The sequence below is a fragment of the Electrophorus electricus genome, unplaced genomic scaffold, assembly GCF_041902795.1.
Source record: "Electrophorus electricus isolate QZ-2024a unplaced genomic scaffold, ASM4190279v1 Scaffold40, whole genome shotgun sequence".
NCBI lineage: Eukaryota > Metazoa > Chordata > Actinopteri > Gymnotiformes > Gymnotidae > Electrophorus > Electrophorus electricus.
The window spans coordinates 250,545-261,190 of record NW_027658693.1 but is presented as its reverse complement, the minus strand read 5'-3'; positions in this window follow the sequence as shown (position 1 = coordinate 261,190).

Here is a 10,646-nt window from a genome sequence, read left to right as displayed (position 1 = left end):
TTTAACATTGAATTAGACAAACTAATAACATAAAACAAGGGAGTTTAGAGATTCTGTGTCCTTTCGTAATGATTTGTGCATATGGCAGGCTGCTGCAAAGGATCCTGGGTAAGCTTCAGCAGACCTCAGTGTAAGATATATTAATAATATTAATCATAATAATACTATTCAGAGGTTACTTGAGTAGTAATCAGAATGTTGCTAGTTCAAGCCCTACCACTGCCAAGTTACCACTGCTGGGTCCCTGAACAGCAATGAATCCTCAATTGTATTATTAATACAATCCAATACACATGCCTAATGCTCAGCTGTCAACTGCAAAAACTGACATTCTGAGCATTCGAACAGTAAGAGGAACAAAAAGAAAGGAGTCACCGACTGTACACGTGTCAATCATTTAGCCTTTTTACATGTTGTTTTAGTTTACTGTAATCAAGGCCTGAAACTGGAGTCTATGGACCAGGCAAAAATATTTCAATATTTAATGCGTTTTTATTTTTTCAGTTTCAATGTTTCAATGAGACTCAGGAGACTCCAGCATAAGCAGAAGCTCCAAGTTGTCGATCTCCAGGAGCAAACCCGTCCCTGCAAGGTTGGGGTGCATGTTCTGGATCACGGGAAACAGACCATCGATCACCCAACATCTGCTTCTGCTCCTGCGGAGGTTCCAGATCCAGCACGGAGGCAGTGAGAGGTTCCTGGCCCAGAGATTGGTCTGCAGCGGGCCTGATGGTACTCGGCATGTATTGGAAATGCTGTGGCTGAATGCTGTGCATAGCCCAGCGGGTGCTGGGGTGGAGCTGTGCCAGTTGCCTGCTCGGGTAGCAGGTAGCCCAGTTCTGAGCCTGTGGAATGGCCATCATGAAGTAGCCGGAGGGAGGGGCGGGCTGGTAGGGGTTGAGCACTGGGTTGCGCACGGCACTCACGCTGGCCATGCGCTGCATGTACTGGTGGGTGAGGTGGGCCTGCCGCTCCTCCTTGCGCTGCGCCAGGGCCACGTACAGCGGCTTGGTGCCTACGATGCACCCGTTCATCTCCTTCATTGCCTCGGTGGCCTCCTCCGGCGAGGAGAAACACACAAAGCCGAACCCTTTGGAGCGGCCGCCCTCCGTCATCACCTTGGCACTCGTGATTGTCCCGAATAGAGAGAACTCTTTACGCAGACGCTCGTCGTCCAGACTGTCGTCTAGGTTTTTAACGTACAGGTTCACTCCCTGGTAGCGAGTCGTGCCGTCCTGCTTCATCTGCTCAAACTTGCGTTTGAGCTCTGTCTGCCTCTCGCCTTTCTTCTGGGCACGAGCCACATACAGCTGCTTCCCATTCAACTTCTTCCCGTTCATCTCATCCACAGCCCTTTTGGCATCCTCGTGCCTCTCGAAGCTCACAAAGCCAAAGCCCTTGGACTTGCCGCTCTCGTCTGTCATGACGCGACGGCTCAGCGTTGGGCCGAACTTGCTGAAGATCTCATTTAGCTTGTTGTCGTCCATGTCCTCCCAAGTATGAGATATTATTTCCATCAGGCTCAGGACCATCTCTTTAGGATAAGGTCAAGAGAAATCTCTTGGAATGTGGTGTTAACAGGTTCCAACTGGTGTGGGTGTTTTATATTACTTTGCATATATTGACAAATGTATGGTTTGGATGCAATGGACGTGAAGACAAACGCAAATATGTAAAGGAATGTGGGGTGAATACATAACCACTACTGAAAAATGTATGAAAATGTGGGTTCTCTGATTTTTAGACATTCTCCAGAGGGTGCCTCAATAATGCGTGTTAATGTTAACCTACAATAAAGTACGTGCACAGTTATGCTATTTAACCAATTCTGAAGTCTGCATTTTTATTTAATATTTGAATTGAACTTTAAAACTAGCCGACTGGGCACCTAGGAACCACATACTGTTGCTATGTGCAGAGATGTGGGCTTGCAGCCCATTGTTGGGCAGAGTCCATCGCACTGCTCCAATAGACCTGCTCTGACTGCTACTTTCCCACGTCGGCAGTCGAAGTCGTTTCTCCTTCACAATGCTTTTCACCTGGTTGGCCAGTTTCACCGTCTCAGTAGACAAGCTAAAAGAAACTGTTGGCAGCCTCTCGTTGCTCCTGTAATATGACCGTCGCCAGACCAGAGAGTGGAACTGGATGGCAGTGTGGCACTTGCAGCTGCAGTTTGTTTGCTTCAAGATTTAATACGTGTAAGTGACCTTTGCTTCTCGTCCTGTCTTTACTGGTTTGTTAATAAGGTCATTTGAAATTGTGTTGTACATAAAGGAATATTACAGAATTATTCTCTATTTTAAGCTACACTGTGGGGTTTTGTTTTTTTGATCTTTACATTTATATTAATGCAACCCAATACACTTATCTAATGATCAGCTATGACCTGTAAGAACTGACAATCTGAACATTCAAACTTTAAGAGGAATAAAAACAAAAAAATGATCAGCTGTTCATGTCAAAATCTGTAATATGTAATAGAAATAACTGTAATATGTTCAATATAACTGTAATATGTTCAATTACCACCATGTAACATATAACTGTAAATATGCCAATTGCAAGATGGGACTGTACATTCTGTACATACATATATAAATATCCATATATACATTGTACATATAAACATAATATATATATATATGTATGTATATATATATATATATATATATATATATATATTGTACATGCACTATTAATATATTTTTGTATATATATAGAATATATTTCTCTATGCACCCCTGTTTTTCTTTTTCCTCAGATTGGACAGAGCACTCAACCATTTCACTGTGAGTTATACTGTGTATGACTATGTATGCGACAAATAAACCAAACTTGAAATGATTTTACCTTTTTCTGTCGTTTTCATTTTAAGCTTAGAATAACCAAGGCCTGGACTTTGTAAGGTGGTTTTGAATCCAGGTCAGCTAGGTGAGGACACCAATAGCTTACTGGGTAAGCAGCCACACTCTAACAATGGTGGGCTCGTGTGCAGAACAGTTAGAGCTTGGATCAAGCAAAACAAGAGGAAAAAACGAAACACCTCGGTGAGCGTGGAAAAGGGGAGAACAAAGAACGCCACGGAAAGAAATGGCAACCCCGATGCACTGGGGAAAACTCGAACTAAAAGTTCCCAAACAAAACCAGAAAACGGGGAGAAACTTGAATGGCTAAGGGAAGCCTCAGGAGAGAGACAGACTCGAGAGGGGAAAACTGGAGAAGGGAGGGGACGTGTAAAAACACTGACACCCTCGCAGAACAGAAAAGAGGCATAGCACAAGGGCTCACAGACCTCAATACCTAGAGTTACCGGCTAGGAGCTTGGCTCAAAACTTTATCAAAAACCCAGCACTGAATGACTGGGTCACTGGGCTTATATAAGGTCTAGCCCAGCTGTTGGGTGTTGATCCTGATCAGTGGCGTGGTTGACTCGACGCCTCCCTCTGGTCGAGGGGGCCTCGGCCTGGTGCCAACCCTTACAGGCTTGATGTCTACAGACATGGCAAAAATATTTCAATGTTCAATGCATTTCAGTTTCAATGTTTATTTTTTTCAGTTAAAATGTTAATTTTTTTTAATGCTTATTCTTCCATTAGACAGCCAGAACCGAAGCACTGGTTAAAGTTTTTGAGCGGCTTCCTGCGCGCACTGGTCCTGGAGCACAGCGACTGCCTCATCCACCTTAGGGTGCAGAGACTCAGGAGACTCCAGCATATGCAGTAGCTTCGAGTTGTCCAGTTCCAGGAACATACACGTGATCTTCCCTGCAAGGGTGGGCTGCATGTTCTGGATCAGGGGAAACAGACGCTCACCCAGTATCTGCTTCTGCTCCTGTGGAGGTGCAGCAGCCAGCATGGAGGCACTGAGAGGTTCCTGACCCTGCACATGGACCGCAGCCAGCTGCACGGGCACCTGGAGCTCTGCCCCCAGGTGCTGCTGTGGGTTGAGAAACATAAATGTTTTATAATTGATTTGACTGATAAATGGTAAGTTCGACATTTATATCTAAGGGCTGTGTGCCCAGGTGTTGCTGTGGGCTGTGAACGCCTGAGGTGGTTTTGTACTGTGGTACTGCTCTCACCAGCGACGCCTTGTTGGCAGCTTCCGCGCTGGCCATCCCTGTCCCCGGAGCCTCAGATGCCATGGTCTGATAGGCCATCGTGCGTGGGACCTGGCAGGCGGTGGTTGGTCGGATGGCGCTGAAGGCCTGCGGGCAGGATGCGGCTGGACCGATGGCACTCAGCATATCCTGGACTTGCTGTGGGTGGACGCACTGCATGGCCCAGCAAGGGCTGGGGAGGAGTTGTGCCAGCTTGCTGCTTGCGCAGTAGGCAGGCCAGTTCTGAGCTTGTGGAATGGCTTCCATGTTGTAGCCGGAGGGCGGGGCAGGCTGGTAGGGGTTGAGCACGAGGTTGGGCAAGGCACTCACGCTGGCCGTGCGCTTCATGTACTTGTTGGAGAGGTGGGCCTGCCGCTCCTCCTTGCGCTGCGCCAGAGCCACGTACAGCGGCTTGGTGCCTACAACGCGCCCATTCATCTCCGTCATGGCCGTGGCGGCCTCCTCCGGCGAGGAGAAACACACGAAGCCGAACCCTTTGGAGCGGCCGCCCTCCATCATCACCTTGGCACTTGTGATGGTCCCGAACGGAGAGAACTCCTTACGTAGACGCGCGTCGTCCAGACCGTCGTCTAGGTTCTTGACGTACAGGTTGTCTCCCTGGTAGTGAGTCATACCGTCCTGCTTCATCTGCTCAAACTTTCGTTTCAGCCCTGTCTGCCTCTCGCCTTTCTTCTGGGCATAACCCACATACACCTTCTTCCCATTCAGCTCCTTCCCATTTATCTCATCCACAGCCCTCTGGGCATCCTCGTGCCTCTCGAAGTTCACAAAGCCAAAGCCCTTGGACTTGCCGCTCTCGTCGGTCATGACGCGAGTGCTCAGCGTTTGGCCAAACTTGCTGAAGATCTCCTTCAGCTTGTCGTCGTCCATGTCCTCTCCAAAGTTCTTGACGTACACATTGGTGAACTTTTTGGCCCTGGCCCCCATCTCAGCCTCTCGATCCTTGCGAGACTTGAAGTGGCCAATGAACACTTTGCGGTCATTGAGCAACATGCCATTAAGTCTCTCAATTGCTCTCGCCGCAGCCTCACGGGTCTCAAAGTGCACAAAGCCGTAGCCCTTAGAGCCATTCTCGTCACACACCACCTTGCTGGAAAGGATGTTCCCAAAGGCAGAGAATGTGTCGTAAAGAGCTTTGCTGTCAATAGACTTGTCAAGGTTCTTGATGAAGATGTTGCCAACTCCACTCTTCCTCAGAGAGGGGTCTCTCTGGGACCACATAATTCGCACAGGTCTGCCTTTGATGATGTTAAAGTTCATAGTGTCCAAAGCACGCTCAGCATCTGCCTGCTGCTGAAAGTTCACGTATGCGTATCCAAGTGAGCGGAGGGTCATCGCGTCCCTGCAAATCCGTACGGAGACTATTGCGCCAGCAGGACTGAATTTCTCGTATAGCATGGCCTCGGTAACGTCTGGATGAAGGTCACCCACGTACAACGAAGTCATCGGCGAACTTGGAGCACTTGGATTCATTTTCGTGAGGATCGTCGGTCAACCTTTCTGGAAATCGTAGTCGAAAGTAGTAAATGAATAAAATAAAATCGTAAATGATTTAACCAAATGATCTAACTGTACGAATTATAAAACAGTTTGAAACAGCAATTCAACAGAGCCAGGCAAGTGTCGACCGACCAAAGCGATCAAAGCAACACTTTAGCTTTAGATTCAAATACATGACAACTTGGTTGTTACGTAAGAGTGCTTTTACGTAAATGTTTATTTTTAAATATTATACAAACGCTATTTATTTATTTATGAATTATTCAATTATTTTAACTTATAACGTTAATAGCGTGAATGAGAGGCTTTAACAACGCCTTATATTTCAAAATATTACCTAGTCACAGCATTTTCCAAAAATCGTCCATATGCTGCTCACACTGAATCATTTACCGCATGGCTCAGAATAAATACTTTTAGTTTGATAAACGCAGCAACATTCATTTTCTTTAGCCTAATGCTCGGCAAAAAACATCGCATTAAAGTTAATTAATGGGATGAAATCAGTTTGCCTTGGAGCAGGCCTATGTTCTTTGAGGTTAAAAATAATCGCCTGGATTGTAAACCTTAGTAGAGTTCCACAACGAGGTGCGATTTGTAAAAGGACGTCTTTTTCTCTCCGAGTTAGAAATCTGGAGAAATAAATATATCAATTGATTTCCGCCCATCGGAGGACCTTTAGAACTTTATTATTTATTCATTATTTATTTCTAACTTCTCACTGTGTCCAACTATATCGGGTGTATAAAACGTATGAACAGACATAAATAACGTGGGGGAAACGGGAATAGGGGAGAGAGGAAAAATAAGACGAACAGAGACGAAACAGACAAACGGGAAATGCAGATAGAGTATTTTAAGTATTAGCCACCTGCACCATTATGGGAATGTGTGTGTGTGTGTGTGTGTGTGTGTGTGTGTGTGTGTGTGTGTGTGTGTGTGTGTGTGTGCGTCTGCGTGTGTGTGTGTGTGTGTGTGTGTGAGAGAGAGAGAGGCTATGTGCGAGTGCACTGTATATGTACACGTACTAGATTGGGATATTTATCATTTATGGATTAGCTCTGTAAACTTTTTATCAAAGGAGTCCAGTCTAGGTTATTGGTTCTTATTGATTCATTCTGAGATTTTTTTCCATTGATATGTAGTCTATCAATAGATTTTTCCATTCGGTGACACTAATATTATTTTTTGTTTTCCAATTCATGAGTATGTTTGTATTTGCAATTAATAATGTTATATATATATTATCCTGTTTTTTTTCTATTGACACATTGGTTGATGACATGTCTCCTAGGAGACATAAAGATGGTGTTGGATGGATAGGGTTATTTAAATCATGGTACATGTGTGTGATGACCTATTGCCAAAATTACTTGATAGGTGTGCTCTGCCACACGATGTGAATGTAATCGTCAGCTGTCTTTGGAGTAAAGTATGTACAGATTGCTGAGCTTGTGAAACCAATTTTAAACATCCAATGTGTAGTATAATGTAATCTATGTATTATTTTGCACTGAATGCATTGTAGGTTAGTGTTGCTGTCATGTGGTAATTATTATTATACATTTTAATCCAGACTGTGGCGTCGGGGGCTAGTAATAAATCTTCCTCCCATTGTCTCGATGGGAGAGTAATTATGCGATTTGATTTCATTATTATTTTGTATATCTTATGTGATAGTTTTTTTGTATTAGGAATGTTTATAATACTGATATGGATGCAGGTGAGTTTAATGTCTCTGAACTGATAGTTGCTCTTACCTGCTTTCTATATCTTATGTTTGGGCTACTTGTGGAAGTGACATGAAAGCAGTGTTATGTTTATGTTAGTGTGGAGTTTGATATCTTGTGGAATTTCCACCAGGCTGTTAGTATCATGGCCACCCACAAATTGTTGATCATGAATGTTCTTTAATTGATTTGACTGATAAATGGTAAGTCTGACTTTTAGATCTTTGCATAATGTTTGCTCTATGTCTATCCATATTCTGTCTGATATACTAGGTTTTATCCATTTTATTCCATATTGTAGTTGATTTGCAATAATCAACTACAGTTCTGTAATGTTGTGAGTTTGATTCTATGTGATTTATTTTTCCAGTAGAATCAAGTTATGATGTTGTCCAAAGATTTTAGACAGGTTGGTGGCACTGGAATAATTGAAAACAAACAATTTCGTTTAGGTAATATTCTCATTTTAATTATTGCAGTTTGTCCGAAGAGCATAAGGGGCAAATTTGTCCATCAATGAAGTTCGTCGCTTATTGTTTTAATAATTGGATGACTATTTATTTTGAATAACAGACAACTGGGAAGAGAATTTAGTACCCAGATATGTAATATGATTGGTATTCAGGGGGATGGGGAATGTTTTTAATTGCATCATAAAGATATGCTGCTAATATATAGTATAATACACAAATATCCTACTGGAGATACAATTTGACCAGTTATGTGTGATTTTCTGTGATGATCATATAGAACACTACAGACAACTGTGGCACATCACTGTCAAACCTCCTGATTGCAACCTGGGGCATCGTGAACTGTACAACATGACCCTCAGACAATGATCTCTGAGTGAAAGCGATAAACATAATCATCTTCATATCATCACTTTCTCTACAAGTTCAGTGGAAGAGATGTCAGTGAAAGGGAGTTTTAATACCCTTTCCATTTTTAACTTTAACAAAAACACAGACGGAAAAATTCCAGAAAGTGATACAGAGAAAGGAAACTAGACTTTAAAATGGTGCTGCCCTCTTGATTTACAAGTGTAGATTATTGAAATTATTACAAATGTCTGACGCCAAAAGGGATTGTGTCAGTGTTTCACTACTCAGTATTTGGTAGACAGTATAAACAAGCAGACTATGGTTAAAAAGATCACAGAAATAAAGCAAACACCAATATAATCTTGAACCACCTAGTCCACAGGAAACATTAGATTACTGGAACAAAATCAGACAACTAGCAGAACAACTTTTTACCAATGATGCAGGTGCACTTTTGGTGGATTTATTTATCTGTATTTCAATCCACTAGTTTTTCACTTGATCTAACATTACATTTAAGACCGACGCCCTGTTACGTCTCACAGAAGAGTCCATTGATCAAGCTGCTACTTACCCATCCTGGTCCTGGAGTACCTTTGCTCTGTACACTTTAGTGATGTCTTTGTTACCAACAAACCTATTTTAATCCATCAGATAGTAACCAAACGCTTCAAGGACACTTGCATAACCATTTTTATTTTTTCATAATACTTGTCCAGGTTTCCACTATTATGTTCAAACCATACATTATTCAATATATGCTAATTGATATTTAATAGTTACACCAACAAGTTCTTGGTACTATTATGTTCAACCTGAACTACTTCTATTTTTTTAAAAGACGATCCTATTCTATATCACCGGATGCCCATATTGTTTCTTTTGGTGATCTCCATATTGTTTCTTCCAGTGCTTGGCCGGGATGTCCCATCCTTGAACCAAGGCTCTCCCTTCAACGGAATCCCCTAGAGGCTTTTTCAAAGAGGCCTCCTGAAGATTTATGCTGAAGCCTACACTGGTCTTTCCTGCATGAAACCAGTTTATTCGGGACCATCCATACTTTTCTGCTTACAATATCATTTTATTACCTCAGCATTTTCATTACTAATTTAAAAATCAATCACTTTATACTTCTAAAGCTTTCACAGACACATTTAGACTTTTCAGCACTCTCAATGTCCAATGCTAAATGCTACAAACCACTCATACCCAAACAGAAGAAATAGCCCAAATATAGCCACACATATTCCTCCAACCTCTACATACTTCTAAGCTATATATAACGTTTAAAGCCATTAAAAGCAAAGTTATGAACATTTAAAATACACCTTGATAACACAGTTTATAGCTCTTCAAGAATGTTTAGTTGTCATGGCAACTATTCCTTTCTCGACTCTGTTTTGTTTTGGGGTTTTTTTGGCATACCTTTCTTTTTCAGTCATGAATTCCCTTTTTTGTTAAAATCTCCTCACCTTTTCTACAGCGCTTTCTCTCTCTCTAATTTCACAGGTAATTGTCTCTTTCCTCCAAGGGTCTGCATCTCACCTGGACCTTTTCCTCTTTGCTACTTCAGCTCCTGTCGTAGCTGAACATCAATAGTTTAATAGTTATTAGGAAATATTACTTAAAACAAAACAACAAGAAAACAGCAAAGAAGGTATATGCAAGTATATGTTCACTGTATTGTGCAACTGTCATGTCAGCAGGTGGACAATTTTAGCTAAAGTTAGCATTTCAAACATATATTTTGATATTCTAAAATAATGTTTATTAACTCAATATTTCATCACAATGGGGTGGACATTTTTAGCTTTAACTCATCTGAGTATGGAGACAAAGTGAGAAATTCAAATGAACTGATATACTATAGGAGCATGCAGTTTATGCCTTTAGTCGAATGAAGATAGACCTTTTTTAAAGTTGTGAGGTCACTGATGTCAAAGGTCGCATTTTTACCAAGATGGTTATCCAAAGATGAGAGAGTGGACAGCAATTCTTGGACATGTTTAAATAACTTGATTTTTTATTTTTATTTATTTATTTATTTTTAATCAAAATTGCAAAATGAATAATCAAAATACCTAAAATATTAATGAACGTATTTACAACCTTACGGTAATATTTAAAAGTTTAAAAGGTTAAAACATGTTTAAAAGGTTAAAACATCCAAAATACCCATTTCCTCATCAAAGACAATGTAATAAGGTTAACATTCCTATATATTCGTAAAATGTGTTCATTCAGAGTAAAACTTTAATCAGTTAATTAAAAACATTAATTGTTTCACAATCTTTGTATCAGCACATTTAAACGAGTATGTTGTACTGACCCTTAGGTAACAGAACGAAGTGTGAAGTCCACTTATAAAATAAATTACGCATTCGTCATTAGATCAGAGTAGGTGAGGGACAGAGAGCCATGTGTGAAAACGAACAATCATCTCACAAAACACTACTTATGACTAACAAGTAA